We start from the raw sequence: 17,784 nt of genomic DNA on the forward strand, positions 1-17,784 counted from the left end.
TATGTTTCTTAGGAATCATACTAGAAATGACCAATGGACACTCCTACACATGGTTAATTAATTATTAATTTTAAAATAATTTTGATCCTTTAATAGCACTGCTCACTTGGCACGCCTCTCATCAGCTTGACCCTCTATGGTGGCAGTGTTTGTCTCCATGCTTTTTAACCAATTAAGCATAAAAGGTGTTAAACAAAACAATATAATTCCAAATCTTGCACAACGAATTAGAGAAATTAATGCGTGGAAGAAACTTGTAATTAGATGAACAAGGTTCTTTAGAGAGATTAATGAGTAGATGTTTAGTAAAATGAAAAAGGTACATAATTCTTAATGATTCCTACCAAGTACATAGTAACAACGTTTCAATTCGACAATTATTAGGTTGGGGCTCAAATCGGTTAATTAATTCGGATAAATTGAGAAAATTTTCACAAAAATGAAAAATTGTCAAAATTTTGGAAGTGGACTGTCTCCAAGTCAACATGGGCTCACAACACGATTGAAGGGAAAGCTTGGGCTGAGTTATGTAGAAGATGAGTTGAGCCTAGGTTTGAATATCCCAACTCGATCTCAATTCGAGTCGAGGATTCAGGAAACCCAACTCAACCTAAACATGATGTTATATATATTAGAGTATTTAGATGAATTTAGGGATGTATTTTAGTCTTTATATTCTTTTTTGTTTTTGGCTTATATATAAGTCCCATTTTTATTATTTCTGTAATTTTTCAACTAGCACGCATGGAATAGAGAACGCCTCTTGTTCTCTCCTTCTTCTTATCATCTAGATTTTAATTTTATTTTAATATGGTGTATTAGAGCAACACTTCTAGGGCTCTCTTGTTCGATCATTTGCTTCTTGATCGATATCTAGAATGTGCTTTTCTGATTCTTAATAAATCGTGAAAAAGACAAGATTTGTAGTTAATAATCCGAGATGTAGCAAGACTTGCATACAAACATCGTCACGTTTATATTTTTTGAAATAATTATTAAAATATTAATTTTAAGAAGTATTAAATGGTGTTTGTAATTTTCCACATAAGTATAATTAGGGACAAAATAAGATGATGCGTAAAGGTGAAGAAAAGCCTTAATTTTTATGGGAGAAAATCTTTGATCAAGATATGGAGATTGGTGCCAAAAACCTTGCACAATGCCTTTCAACCTCTTTTACATGGGGCAAATCAAATTGGGGTGTCTATAGGTTGGGATCCAATGACTTACAAAGAATGACTAATGGATAAATTAATTTTCTCAAGATGTGTTATTTGGACAATCATAAATCTTGGTCTTTGAACTTCATATTTACATTGTCAGTATTATATGTTTTCTCATGAGACATTATTTATGGGTTATTAAATCCAACATTATCTAAATTACTAAATTTTTTAAGATAAATAAATGACGCTCACAGGGAAAAGTATTTTAATTTTAAACTAATTTAACTTTTTAGAAGATATACATAGTTGGGTATTTGCATTGGTTTCCTCAAATCCTATTCCCCAGAAAGTTTCTTTAAATAATGATTTGAGATCTGAGGACTGTAAAACAGGTCATCGATAAACATTTATTATTAGTATTATTATAAATGCTATGCCCATGATAAAGTAAATTTTACTTCAAATAATTTGACTTTTAATAAAAATATAATTTTTCTGAGCTTTTATCAACTTGATTCGCAACAATTATGTTTGAGCTTTTATCGTCACATCAATATTTTAGTAGGCACCCCAATTCATATGACACTAATAAATAATTCACACACATCTTGAGATATTCTAAGTAAAATTTGGTGTGACAATAGAATCTCTCTTAGGTCCTACTTGGTACCTAGGGCTGGCAATGGGTTGGGCGTGGGTCGGATAAGATTTCTATCAACTCCATACCCAAATTGAAATATATAAGCACATATCCGATTTCCTACCCAAATTTTAGGATATATAATACTCAAATCCAAATTTTTACCCAAGTTATAAGTGGATAATCATACCCGATTCTTGGGTTATCCAAATTTATTTTTTTACTTTAATAACAAAAACTAAATAAGAAAAAACTAATTATTTGCATATATCTATATATAGAATATAAAATTATACTTTTGTTATCAAGTAAATAGGTAATCGGGTAAGATATGACGTATATTCATACTCGACCCTACAAAACTTTTGGGTAAATAGGTATCAGGTAATATTACCCAAATTTTTAACTGGCCGATAGAAAAACTTTGCTTATATCCAATTTATTCGGGTTGGATGAGTCAAATAGGCGGGTATTATCTGGCTCATTGCCAGTCCTACCATGCAAATCATTTGCAAATGCAAAAACTTTGCACCATAAATGCTTTGTAATGCAAATGATTTGCAGCACTTTTTAGATTGTAAACTATTTACTGAAATTTGTGAAGGATTTAAGAGGTTCATACAAGTAATTTGCAATGCAGAATAATATTCAGAAGGTAACCAAGCATCTATAAATTAGATTCTAACAAATCATTTGCATTTACAAATGATTTGCTTCGTACCAAGTAAGGCCTTAATGTTTTTTAATTTATGAATAAATACTATTCATTGTCCACTGACATACCAACCAAGACCAATTATGCACTTTCTTAAATAAAATTTATGCTATTTTGACAATTATAGAAAATATTTTTGAAGGAACAATTATTGATATAAGCTTTCATAGATGGCATGATCCAAAAAATTAGCTAAGTAGCTGTAGCAAAAGGCTGCCTAAGAATTTTTTTTTAGCTAATTGGGTATACTTGTAGACAACGGACCGGACCTGTATTTGGGCTTTTGCCCAATCCATAGATCATGGTCTTATCCAAGGATCAGTCCTGGGGCACATCGAACACCCGCATATCACATGTGCAGCCTAAGTGGGCCCAAAAAAGAAAAAAAATGTCATCTTTGTAGAAATAGTTGATTTATGCTTTTATCTTGCCAGTTTAAATTTTAAACAATGGGGACAAGGCTTATAAATTAACTGTACATATTGTATTCAACGATCATGTTAACCTAAAAAACTTAACCTTTTATAAAATATGGAAATAATACAAAGTCTAATTTAGGCTATTTTATAATAGGGGTCTTCTCTTTACCGTAGTATATTACATATAGTCTTTTTGATAGTACACTATAGTAAAATCGAGATACAATGACGGTCTCCGACCGTCATTATAGGGGAAAAACCATTGCAAATACATATACCAACAGTCACCTGTATCATCCGTGGTCGTCGTTAAAACCTCCGATGCTATAAGTATTATTGACGGTCAACTAATTATAAAATTGTCGTTATATATGGGGCTTATAGGGATAGCCACTATTCGTCGTCGCTATAGTGTATTTTTATATATAAAATAATATATTGGCTCTTTAGCTACGCTCAGCTATATGAACGTTAAAAAAAAAATTTGATTTTATACCTGCCCCCCTCATATGTTACTAAATATTGGAGATACCCCTATATTTTGAAATTGATGACCTAGACCCCAACTAGCAACATGAAAAGACCCAAATGTCCCTCGTCTTCAACTTTCATAAATCTAACTATTTTCTGAACCACCCGTGTAAATTATCTATTGTTAGAAGGTAAAATCAAACAATTATGCAAATCTAACTATCAAATTGTCAGGGATTCTGAAAGTATCTGCTGTGCCAAATTTTCCGCCTTCTTCCCTATCTTCACCAGAGTCTTCTTCGTTACTATCCTCATCATCATCTCCTTGATGACTGCTAGGTGTAGAGGGATCATACACACTTCTGGATCTGCAGTCTTGGGTGGCAAGTATGTTGACTTGGCCAAGGTGAGAAATCTCGACAACAACAGTATCGTCGTCCACTGGAAGAGGCTGTTTCCATGGTTCCCCATCAATTCTCATGAAGGTGTGGTCAATTGCACCCTTGTGAAATTCAAAGCGGATTCGGCTTGCCTAAGTACGGTTAAAAAAAAAAAAACTGAGACTTACAAATATTGGTAGGGATTCTAACATTTATTTTGAACTGGTCAAATATTGGTGTCTGCATAGGACTGCAACATGACTTTAAAAAAATTGTATTTCTAACCTGAGCGAGATGAGTTCCATGTCCCTTGGGAGCAAGTAAAACAAACCCATGCCAAGCCTTCCTAAAACCGACAACCTCAAGAAGACTATCATCAACAAATGCTGCCGTCAAGTCTCTTTGTAGATCACACCATACACCAAGAAAATTTCAATGAACAAGTGTTAGCAACAAAACAATGTTTCTCTGCTCCTCTCTCTAAAACAGAAAGAAAATGAAACTTGCAAATTAGAACTCACATCTCGCTCTTTCTTCCTGTTTGCTGTACCCCAAGGATTTAGTCCACCAGAAAAGCTAGGTAGTTTAAGACAAACATTCAACCTGATTCTGTATGTTTATAGGCATATAAAGTTGATAAGATGACCCGACCATGGAGAATTATTAATTTCAAACAGTGGCAAACAATGATAAAAGGGAAATGCATTTGTTATAGTGTTATCAGTTTTCTGCCATAGACACAGCATATGTAGTAAGTGCACAAGGAAAATTCAGAAAAACAAACCAACATGAAACAAGGATGAAGGGATGTTTCCTTCCAATTGATTCTAAGAGAGATCCAATAGATGAAGAAATGTCAAGTAGTCAAGGCATGCTGGAAGATTATCTTCTAAAATTGATTTTAAAGTGATGAACAATTTATTAAAAGGCAACCCTTAAAAAATAGTTCCAAACAATCAAATACATCACTGCAATTGTAAACTCTGTGAATTGGTTTTAAAGTAATGAGGACCTTGTTTTTAGATGGCATCCTGTGGTTTTAAGGGATAAGTAACATATATTTTTTATGTTTTTCCGGTAGTTCTTCTATCCTAGGGAGATCAAGTTTCCTTTGTCTTTTGAAAATCAATGAAAATTACACTTAGAGAGAAAAAAATAATATTTTAGAAGAAATAACTAAAATAAATGGATGTGATAGTGTGGCTTCGTAATAATTATTATCCTGTTCAGCATGATAATTACTATCATGTGATCGTGTGGCTTATGAATCCAAAAAGCAGGAGTGCCCATACTTTCTATTCTTACTTCCTGTTTGTACTCCATTGGGATGACATTCTAGATGATCCAACCGTACATCAAGTCAATCTCATGATGATGATCATTGTTACACACACAAAAATATCAAACCATACTAAAAAAGCTAGCTTAAATTATCTGTTTAAATAAACAGTTTGGATTTTTTAAATAGAAACCAACTTTTAATGAGGTTAAGAATGTCAAAATGGATTGAAATTTAGTGAGGATGGTCTTCAAGATATGGAAAGTTCATTGTACAGATGAAACTTGTGTGTGTGTGTGTGTGTGTGTGTGTGTGTGTGTGTGAGGGAGAGAGCCCAAACAAGAACTCCAAGAACTAAACATGCTCTGCGGTCCTCAAATAACTATATTTTCCCCAATCTTAATAAGAAAACAGAACTTGCTTTGAAAAAAAAAAAATTGTAAATGATAGGATAAGAGTTGACCTGTTGTTGATCACACAATACTCTAGAAAAAAAAGATATCAGCTATGAATAGAAGCCAATCAAGTTCGAAATTCCCCAAGGATACCTGCTCCAAAAATCTACAAATGGTTGCAATGATTTCATATTCACCGATCAAATAAAAAAAAAAATTATATGATAAAGCATACTGATATGAAACAACACATTACATGTGCATATCTTGAAAGAGAAATTCTCTCTTTCAACCATTGTGATGATGCAGCACATCGTTGCATTCCAATTTTTGTAGTCGCAGTTTGCCACCCAAGGGCCTATACAAAGCAGGAAATCAAATGTCCAACATATGTTGGTGACCATATACAAGAAAAGTATAGATCAAATTAAAAGATGCTTGAAAACCAGTTATCATTCATAGTTACACTACCTGATAGTAGCTATCACAAGCATTGCAAGGACTGCTGACACATGGGAAGTCATTAAAAACACGAATTCCTGACTTCATTGAGTGAATCTTTGGGCATTCGATGACACTGATTGCAGGTCCATGATGTTGATGTCTGTCATAAATCAATGTAATTATATTTTGACAACTAAGTTAACATGTAAGATCAAACAAAATAAGGCTTCAACGGGAACAAGGCCAAAATACAATACATTGATTTACAAAACAAAATAATAGATTAGTTTGTCAGGAAAATATATTGTGAGAATAATTTGGCCGAAATTGGTTTAATAAATTCAACCAATATATGAACCATAGTTGCTGAATTAAAACAAATGGATTGTTACAACATTCTACATCAATGCTTTGCACTAGGGATGGCAATGGGTCAAATTGTGTCATGTTTGTGCCCTGTCAAGATACTGGTATTCTGAAAATTTACCAAGTTAGTAAATGATTTCATCTTCACTAAGGGTTCTTGAGCTCAACTTGTGGCATCCAAAAACATTATCCAATGCTTCATGGTAGAGCCTTTCAATAATGCAACTTTAAAAAAAAAATTTATCTAACATGGTTATAGGTTTGTGGGATAGTTGTAAAGGATCTTATTTGATTGAGAATTCTTAGATGGTTATTACAAATGCCCAAATAGGGTATTTATAGGCATTACAAGAATAATCTAAAAAGTCTTAATTATCATATTTTAGAAGATTGTAAGAATAATCTAGAAAGTCTTAACTATCCTAATCTAAAAGTTTATAAGAATAATCTAGAAAGTCCTAATTATCCTAATCTAGAATATTACAAGAATAATAAAGAATAATCAAGAATAATCCGGAGATATCCTATTAGGCCCCCTTAAGATGGTGATCCAGAGGAGACACCAATCTTGAAAACTAAGTCACGCAGTCGAGTCCGAGAAAGAGGCTTTGTAAGAACGTCGACAAGCTGATCAGTGGAAGAAACGTGGGACACGCGAAACATAGAGCGTTGAACAAGATCCCGGACAAAATGATAATCAATGGAGATGTGCTTCATGCGAGAGTGAAAAACGGGATTAGCACAAAGATACGTTGCGCCAATGTTATCACTGTAAATAACTGGTGGTGAGGGGAGTGAGACCCCAAGTTCAGCAAGTAGAGACCTAACCCACTGAACTTCTGATGCAGCAGAGGCAATCGCTCTGTACTCAGCTTCAGTAGAGGAACGGGCCACAGAGCGTTGTTTCTTCGAGCTCCAAAAGATGGGATTAGGACCAAGAAAAAGAACATAGGCCCTTGTAGATGTGCAATCATCAGAGTTTCCGGTCCAGTCAGCATCGGTGAAACAGTGAAGAGACAGAGAAGAGCTTGCACGAAGTCGAAGTCCAAGATCACGAGTACCATTTAGATAGCGGAGCAGACGCTTGGCATCACCCCAATGACGTTCAGACGGTGCATGCATAAATTGTGAGAGTTTGTTAACTGCGAAGGCAATGTCTGGGCGCGTGACAAGGAGGTACTGAAGACTTCCAATAAATACAAAGTGGCATCCGTGGGGGGAGAGCCATCATAAAGTGAAAGTATAGTACCAACTGCAAGAGGTGTCTGAACCGGTTTAGAAAAGAGCATGTTGTGTCGAGCAAGTAAGTCCGCAATGTACTTCCGTTGAGAGAGAAAACATGAGTTTTGGTGCAAGAGAACTTCGATACCGAAAAAGTAGGATAACGATCCCAAGTCTTTGATAGAGAACCTGGCAGCCAGCTGATCAATGACGCGAGAAACAAAAACAGTATCGCTACCCGTGATGATTAAGTCATCAACATATACCAGGAAGTAAGCAATGAGACCATCGTGGTTAAACACAAAGAGAGACGTGTCCGATTGTGCATGAACAAAGTCCAACTGGAGCAAAAAGCTACGAAGTTCTTGATACCACACCCGATGTGCTTGCTTAAGACCGTAGATGGCTTTCTTAAGTTTACAAACATAAGAGGGAAAATTGGCATCAATAAAGTCAGGTGGCTGTGCCATATAGACCTCTTCATCAAGATGACCATGGAGGAAAGTATTATTGACGTCAAGTTGCCGAAGAGCCCAACCTCGTGACAATGCTAGACTCAGAACAAGACGAACAGTAGTGGGCTTAACAACTGGGCTAAAAGTGTCATAGTAATCAATGCCGGGTCGTTGGTGAAAACCTTTGGCAACAAGACGAGCTTTGTATTTATCAATAGATCCATCAGGATTGCACTTGATTCGAAACACCCATTTACAACCAACTATATTCTGCGAGCCACTAGAAGGAACAAGATCCCTCGTACCATTCCGAAGGAGAGCATCAAACTCAGTGGACATAGCAGAGCGCCATCGTGAATTAGTAAGGGTTTGAGTTACACTTGTGGGCTCAAAGTCAGTAGATGGATGGGAAGATATAAGGCAATACTTGGGGTTCGGCTTGTAAATGTTATTTTTGGAGCGAGTGAGCATAGGGTGGCTATTGGAAATGGGTCTGGGCAAGGTGGAAGTGATCGGGAAAATGGGAGGGACAGAGGAAGAGCTCGGTGGTGATGAATCATCGTTGGAGGCCGTGAGCGAGACCGAGGATGAGGGTTTATCATTGAGCAAAAGAGACGAACTGGCAGCACCACCACGTGAGGTAGACGGGGCTTTAAAGAAAAGAGAGGAAGATGACGAAGGACTCGAGGGTGGGACAGATGAGACGGGGATGGAAAATGAAAAAACGTCTTCGACGAACTCAACATGACGAGAAGTAAATATTTTGGAAGAAGATTGATCATAGCAAATATATGCACTTTGTGTTAAGGAGTAGCCGAGAAAGACACAAGCATGAGATCGAGGTTCCAATTTATGAGCGGTATATGGACGCAACCATGGGTAACATTGACAACCAAAGACACGAAGCTTTTGAAAGTTAGGGGGATGACCAAACAATTTTTCAAATGAAGACATCATGGAGAAATTGGATTTGGGCATGCGGTTGATGAGGTAGGTAGCTATGGTAAAAGCAAATGGCTAAAAAGTAAGAGGGATGGACGCATGATGGAGGAGGGTGAGATCGGTATCGACAATATGACGGTGTTGGCGTTCTGAAAAGCCATTGTGTTCGGGAGTATGTGGAGGTGTTGTGAGATGTGTAATCTCACTGGATGCAAGAAAGGAACGAAGTGCAATATATTCCCCCCCGTTGTCTGTGTATAAGGTAACTATTTTAGTTTTGAAGTAGTTTTCCATAAGAGACTTAAATTTGACAAAGGTTTCAAGAACATCTACTTTTCACCTTAGAGGATATAACCATATATACTTAGTAAAGTGGTCAACAAAAACAACATAGTACTTGAATCCATCAACCGAGAGAACAGGAGAAGACCGCACATCAGAAAAAATTAATTCAAGGGGTGTTAAAGATGAAAGGGTAGATTCATAAAACGGAAGCTTGTGACTTTTATTAATTTTACATGAATTACGAGAAAAGTTTGATAGAAGACGGGAAGATAAAGAAAAAACATTAGATGAGGCTAAATGACAAATAATTTTGTGGGATGGGTGACCAAGACGGGAATGCCACAAAGACAAGGAGTGAGTGACAGACAAAAGAGCACATGGTGGAGCTGACGAGCCCGTCGTAATCGGCCAATAATAAACTCTGTCCTTATGTGGTCCTTGGAGAAGAAGGGCCCCCGTTTGACGATCCTTCACCTGAAAGCCAAACATGGAAAAGACAACAACAACATTGTTAGTGTTACATAATTGGGAGACAGAAATAAGATTTTTTGTCATAGTTGGAACACAAAGAGTATTTGGGAAGGATAATGAGAATGAAGTGGGTAGGTTTAGGGAGCCAGTATGAGTGATGACCAGGCCTTTGCCATTATCGATGACAATGTCATCAAAACCATCATAAGGAGAGTGAAGCGAAAGGTTCGCAAGATCAGTAGTGACGTGATGAGAAGCACCAGTGTTTAAGATCTATTCAGATGGTGTTGAAGAAGCTGATGGATGAGTGGCCGTGTGAGCACTTGGCACTGTATAGGCTGGACGAGGCCGGGGACGTGACTGTTGGACAGTAGGAGTCCATGAAATATGCTTGAAAACGGAACAACGTTTTGCGGAATGGCCTTGTTGTTCACACAATTGGCAGCGACCGAGATACGGGCGTTGTCCTTGATTGTCGACGAAAAATGGAGGTCGAGATGTGAAGGAGGCGTGTGGCGATCGAACTGACTGACCGCGAGTTTGGTTAAAGGGGCGGGGAAGATCACGCGATGGTTGGGGCGATGAAGCATAACTCTGTGGGGAAGACCGAGTAGCAGGGAAAGCTGTGGCAGGGATAGGAGAAGATGAATCTGCTTTGGCCGCCAGTTGTGCTTCATGGTTGAGCAGTTTCTCATGTAGCTCATCGAAAGAGATGGATGTTTCTCGTGCTTGAATAGCATTAGAGAGTTCTTTATAATTCTCGTCAAGGCCATTAAGAATTTTCATGACAAGATCTTCAGAATCAACCAAGACGTTCATAAGGGCTAGTGTATCAACAATGGTTTTGATACCTTGCATATACTCAGTGATAAACTGAGTACCTTTGACGGGGTTGGTGAGGCGGCCCTTGAGACCGAGAATGCGACCACGAGTCGGCTTAGCATAGGTGTTGGAAAGAGTCGTCCAAGCATCATAGGATGTTTTTCCAGTAGCAATGAATGGGATTAGTGACGGTGTGAGAGAACCGATGATGGCGTTGAGCAAGAGTTTGTCTTGACGGATCCATATGAGATAATCGGGATTGGGTGATGAGACACCGTTTTTCATGATGGTGGAAGGTGGACATGGCTTTGTTCCATCAATAAATCCGAGTAAGTCGTAGCCGATGAGAAGCGTTTGAAATTGGAGCCTCCATGCGGTGTAATTTGTGGATGTGAGTTTTAGAGGTACTTGTGCTGAAACATTAATAGCAATGAGGTGTGTGGTGTTGTCTAGAGGATTAATGACGGTGGGGTGGGGGGTGGTTGATGACGGTGTGGTTGGAGTGGAGGCCATGACTTAGAAAGAAATTTTTTTTGTGGTGGAGGTGTGATCGGCTAGCGTTAAGAAATGGGTGGTGTTAGCCTTAAGGCTCTGATACCATGTAAAGAATCTTATTTGATTGAGAATTCTTAGATGGTTGTTACAAATGCCCAAATAGGGTATTTATAGGCATTACAAGAATAATCTAAAAAGTCTTAATTATCATATTCTAGAAGATTGTAAGAATAATCTAGAAAGTCTTAACTATCCTAATCTAAAAGTTTATAAGAATAATCTAGAAAGTCCCAATTATCCTAATCTAGAATATTACAAGAATAATAAAGAATAATCAAGAATAATCCGGATATATCCTATTAATAGTAATTTTATATTGTAAGAGCCTTTTAGTATTTTAAAATATTAACTAAAATAATTATTAAGATAACATGATATATTTTTGTAACTTTGAAGGTCAACTAACATAGTTATAGGTTCGCAAGATTGTAATTTTATTAGTTTTGACGATAACAACCTCAATAATAGTAAGACTAAATTTAAATCTAGGGGTACTTTTGGTCTCTCAATTTTTTCTGTCAATAAACTCCCATTTGGCCTTCTCTTAACAATTTTATTTGTAAAGAAGGAAACAAAGGTTCAAGAAGAAATAAGAGACCTCAAAAACGAATTAATTTTGTTTTAGATTTCTATTTATGTATTTATTTATTTGGACGAAAAAATTAGACATAATATTACTATATAAAATAAAATTAATTGTGAGTATAAAAAACCACCAAAACTTATATGATGATGATGGGATGAAATCTTTTGATTTTTAATTTTAGACAGAAAACATTGATGATAAAATAGAGTGTATTACATCTAACACTGCTTAGATTAATAGATATGCTTCCCAGAGTTAAATCTTTAAGTTATGAATGAATATTTAAATAGCATTATTGAATAAATTTAAAGTGGGATTGGTAATTACCAAATATTTTAGACAAATTAAAATATGATATTTACTTCTACATATATGATAGATTAATAAATATGCCGCCAAAGGCTAACTCTTTAAGTTATAAATGTATATTTAAAAAAATACTTAATATAATTAGTATTATAAATAAAGTCAAAAGCAAGATTAGTAACCAAAGATTTTAAACAAAAATATCATATTTACTTTAACATATTGACTCAATGTGAAACAATAAAAGAATAAGAAAAATATGGAATCCACGAGAAATTTTATTAAATTGATGATGATTTCAACATTATATTTAGTGTCCTTCTATAGAAAAAGAATTCTAATCCTACTAAAACATGAAAATAATAAATAAATAAAATATCAAAAAATTGTATTAAAAAAATATCTAAGCATGAAAATAGATACTACTTAATCCAAGAAGATATAATCGAAGGTGCATCCTTTTAATTTATATAACGAAAGTTATTAACAAAATGAAACTTAGACAAAGTAAACAGACCTAAAAATGAAAATTCCATAGTTTTGCTATAGATCTGAAAGATCTTGACATTTTTATTCAAGAATGGGTCTCCACGAATGATTCTGACTTCGACGCCCATCCAGGTCCATGTACTGACATGCCATGAATTCTTCTACAACTTGTCTTAGGTCACATATCTATTTTCAAGCTCAAGGTTCACTAAGAGTCTATTTGATTCGTGTACTTCATTGATTTAGACTATGCTTAGGCTAGATAGTGTGAAGTCTTCAATAGGCTTCGTAGCACACTAAGATTATCTTCATCATTTGTTTTCTTATATCAAGTTTTAAGATAAATTATTAACTCTGATCACTTAATAAGTAGTTATAAGTCTTACCTTATGGGTGGGAGTCGTAACTCCTTTTAAAAAATGAGAGTTATAAAGAATCAAAGAGTTATAACTATATGAAATTGGGAGTTCATAAAATGCATGAACTATGTTACTAGATTCGTGAGTTTGCTTGGTTTGAATTCAAGTTCGTGGTTTGTTACTTGAGAATGAACCCGGTTCATAGGGGTAGTGTAAAAACCTGAGTTTTTGATTCGTATCTCAAAAAAAATAGTGAAATTTTAAGAAAATCCTAAAAGTAGGACTTATGGTAAAACTATAGAACCTTGTTCTGATCATTTTTAATAAAATTTGATCTTACTATTAGATTCAAAATGATTGAAAAACATATTTTAACTTGTAAGCACGCTCAAGTGCGAGTCCGAATAGAAAAGTTGCAAAATCCTCGATTACCGAGTCGGACCAAGCTAAAATAATAATTTTTTGCTAGAGTAATAATTATTAAGATTTGATTATACCATTGGGTTCGTAATAAAAAATTATTGAACATAGACTATTTATTTGTCATTTTTGGAGATCAGAAAGTCAAATTATAATCAAAAACAAAAATGACGTCAATTTTAGGGGTCACCTCAGGTCAAAAATATAAATTTTTGTTAGAGATATAATTTGTAGAAATTAACCACATCATTAGATCTGGAATAAAAAATTAAATGAAATAAAGTATTCATTCGTTATTTTTGGAGTCCGGACGATCAAGTTATCATCAAACGAAATAATAGGCGAAATACTGATTTCATCCCAAAATTTATATAAATAAAATTTTTAATTTTTTTTATTCTTCATCTTCTCCAACCCGTCTAAAATAGGCAACAAATTTTTTTTAAAAAGATATTATTTTCTTTTAAAACTTCAACCTCAAATTCACGACAAATAACTCGCAGTTAGCGACCGACGCAGAAAGGAGAAACGTCCGCAGTCGTGTTCTCTACAAAACCCACCCAACATCTTTCCATTTCATTTTCTTTTTCACCCTATATCATCAAAAATCAGTCGTATTTATATGCAAAAATTTCAAAATTTTGACCTTAGATTTTGTCCGTTTCGGGATCAAACCGTCCTCTGTGGTAGAAGGGAGAAAAAACGACAGCATCGAGATCTTCGAAACCACTGGGCCAGATCCAAAAATCAGTCGTCTCAAAGTTCAATTTATCTCGATTTTCGTGTTGTTCGCTTCGATTTTCTTGCATGCACTTCGATCATCTCGCACAGAGATTGTAAGGAACTCTTAATTTCTATTAGTAATCGTAGATTATGAAAATTTTATTCAGGATTTTATTAAAAATTTGTGGTGAGTTTCCAAAAATATAGAATTCAACTAGTTATTTTAAATTCACGTCAGAACTTGCATATTTGATATGTTTAACTATATTTTATAACAAATTATACGTTGGTAGGATACCTCAACGGGTTATTTCCATCAGTTAGGTCCTGTGCACTGCTCGGATCCCGTTTTGATATAAATTTTATATTTTTTTAATATTATTGATAAAAATAAATTTCATAGTTGGAAAATATGATTTAATATTCAATGAACTCATATTGAGTTGTTGAATATCAGAAAATTGATATTTTATTTAAGAGATTGAAAACTGTAAAAATCGAAAAAAGAGAAAAAGGATATGAAATGATAAAATGTCAGAGTCACACCCGAGGGGTGATGTCTGCATTTTACATTGTTGTGTTGTGTGTAGGTTGGTGAACAGATATCTAGGGATAATGTTACTGGTTGAATGTTTATTTACTTTCTGTTACCGTGATGCACTTTTTACTTTTCCGTTCAATTATTTATTTTAGGTCGGGTGACCACAATTGCATGGTAGGAAACTGGATATTTATTCTCAACCTTGTATTGTTAATTTATCTTTTATTTTCAAATGAAAATAACATATATGTAGCTATTTTGTGAGTTGTTAAAGAGTCTGTGAATGCCTGAAGGGATAATACGTCATATCATCTGAAGTGGTATACTATCCTGAGATGTACTGTAGGGACCACCAAGCTCATACGTGGTATGGGACACATATGAGAGTGGAGTCACAATTAGAATCCGAGTTATTTCTCTCTATCTTTACCAGTGAACTTGTAATTTAAAGGTGTACGTATACGAATGGTTTGTATATTTGGGAATCACATGTACGCCTAGTAGGCATAGACGAAGATGATTATTCAGTTATCACTAACAATCTATAGTAGTTAAACGTTCTAACACATCGAAAAGAGACTCATTGCTTACGGTTACGTCAAACGACCAGCGTGAGCCGGATAAATGGTCAACCAACCATGGTAAGTGCAGCGACTGGCCACAAAATCAGGAACTAAAAGTCAGAGAAGAATTATAACATCATGTCCCGACTGGGAACGATCCAATCGTGAATCTCAACTTTCTAATTCCAATACTCCACCATAATGTACTATGTATCTGTTGCCTTACTTTGATATATAAAATAAAATGTATGTTTAATGTTTATATTTGGTCAATTAGATTTGTATATAAAGAAAATGCTATAGTGAGTATTATTGATTGATGTAATGTCAGTTTTAAAATGTTTAGCTGCTCATCCCTGACTATATGTACCAGTTAATTGTAGTTTCTTATATAAAATTTTGTATATTTTAAAATAATTCAGTATGTTTATTCGTTAATGTTAGGAGGGGTTATTAGTAGAAATTGTTTGTTTCCTTACTAGGTAACCATTGTTACACACCCGTTCCTTCTTATTTTTTTTAGCTTCAGAACCTGCAATTGACGAGACGGGCGTAGAACCAGCGAATGGGGACCATCTAATGGGTCAACTAGATGAACAGAGTCCATTACCCAGTGAGTACTGGGGTTATTACTCCTAGTGGTGTTGATTCGTCGAAGAGTAATATAGATTTTGGTTTTGAGCGTTAAGAATTTTGTTAGAGTAAGGAATTTCTGTATAATCGTGTATATAAACTTCTTCTTCCGCACTCTGATTTTCGTACGTTATTAGATGTATATAGGCTTCCGTTAGTATTATATTTTATCTGTATGTATGCAGGATTGTATGTCGTTTATCAGGTGCAGGTTGAACGCCTTCGAATGCTAACATAAACAAAGGAGACCATGCCGAAATTTCGGGGTGCCACCTAATACCTCGAGATCTGACATAGGGATTTGTGTTAGTGTTTGGTGGGGCGTCACAGGTAGATAGAGATGAGCACATTTGATGGTTGAAACAAGAGTAGGGTAAAAAACAGAATGAAGATGACAAAATTGGGTAACACTGTGCATGAATATAGCAACTTTTGCAAGTTGCCACTTTTCTCCCTACCGAAAATGAATTGGCTTTATAGGAGTGGCAAATCCTATAAATCCAAACATATCCCTTAAATAGGTTGAGTTGTTTTAAGGCATATTTCTCAAAAAGTGATCAAGTTTTGACGAAATTTTGATTTCAAGTCACTATTCATTTTAATTCCTCAAACATGAAATGCGAGGTCGTGGGTTTTTCATGTGACGATAAAAGTCATGGCAATCTTGCTGATAGTTTTTTTTTCAAAGTGACAATCTCTTAGGTTCGTTACATTTAACAAGATTGTCACAATATAAATCAACGAGATTGTTACTTTGAAAAAAAAAATATCCACACGATTGTGACTTTAAATCTGCGAAATCGTCATTTGAAATACCTGTTGTCTCAAACTTCATGTTTTGAGAATTAAAATGAATAATGAACCAAAATTGGAACTTCTTCATATTCAGCTAACGAATTAGTAATTTAACCTTGTCTTATCTCACCTATGATGATAGCAAGGTTTTCAAACTGGATTGAATTTTGAGTTGATTTGGTAATACCAAAACATTGTTTTGTATAACAGACAGAATTGATTGAATATATTGCACATGTACATTAATCATTCACATGCTTACGTAGGCATAAAATGCTACCTTACAAAGGAATTATTCTTCAAATATCCTTGTTGACAATAAATTTCAACGGATCTACCTCGAGATTTGTGAAATATGATCGCAAATGATTTTATTGATTTTTTATGAAAAGTAGATACAGATCTCAATGTTTTCTCTGATTAATAATCAAGTACCAAAATAATAATAATAATAATAGTAACGATGTATGTAGCTTTTCTTTTCTTCGGGCTTTGCGTTTTATCGACTGAAAATGATGCTTTGACGTTGGCTTTGCTTTGTGCTTGAACTTCTGTAAAGGCTTCTGTAGATCTTCTTCTCTCCGGGCTTTGCGCTTTATCGGTTGAGAATGTTTTCTTGATTTTTGGAGAAGAGTTTTATGCTTGATCTTCTCTTTAATCGGAGTCTGGATCTTTGAAGAACTTTGTTTTGTCTCTAGAAGAAAGCTTGAGAGCTTTTTCTTCTCTAGAGGGAAAGCTTCTATCTTTTGAGATAAAGTGATCCAGATCCTCTTTCAATGAGAAAGGCTCTTGTATTAATAGACTTAAAGATAATTTAGTTTTCCAATTATACCCCAACTTAAAGAAGTTTAATTGATTTGTTTAAGAGACTAAATTTGTCCAAATCCTATTTAAGGATTTTATGGATTATTATTGGGCCAAACTCATTTATTTAGGTATAAGCCCTAATATTTAATATGGATCACTTGGATTTGCTAGATCATGGGTTTTATCTACGAAAACTCAAACCCAAACATATGAAGTCCGTCCCGATAAATGAACTCCCAATTTAGACTTGTGAGCTTAACTGTGAGGTTAAGGATTTTATTTTGATTTATAAAATTCATGAGGGCCTCTTTAAAATTTTGATACCCACAATCCCATAATTTAACAAAAATCAAACTTTTATTATTAAAAAAAAAAAACAATTCCAACACCTAAATGCATGCAAACTTTAATAATACTTTCCTACAAAACATTTTCTTAAAAAAATTGATAAAGAAAAATTTCTAATGCTTTGGAGCCCAAAATTCTAAAGTTATAGAAATTTCTTCTAAAAAATATTTTCTAAAAACTATTTTCAA

This window comes from Akebia trifoliata, chromosome 6 (genome assembly GCF_017979445.1).
Source record: "Akebia trifoliata isolate Shusen 1 chromosome 6, ASM1797944v1, whole genome shotgun sequence".
Taxonomy (NCBI): Eukaryota; Viridiplantae; Streptophyta; class Magnoliopsida; order Ranunculales; family Lardizabalaceae; genus Akebia; species Akebia trifoliata.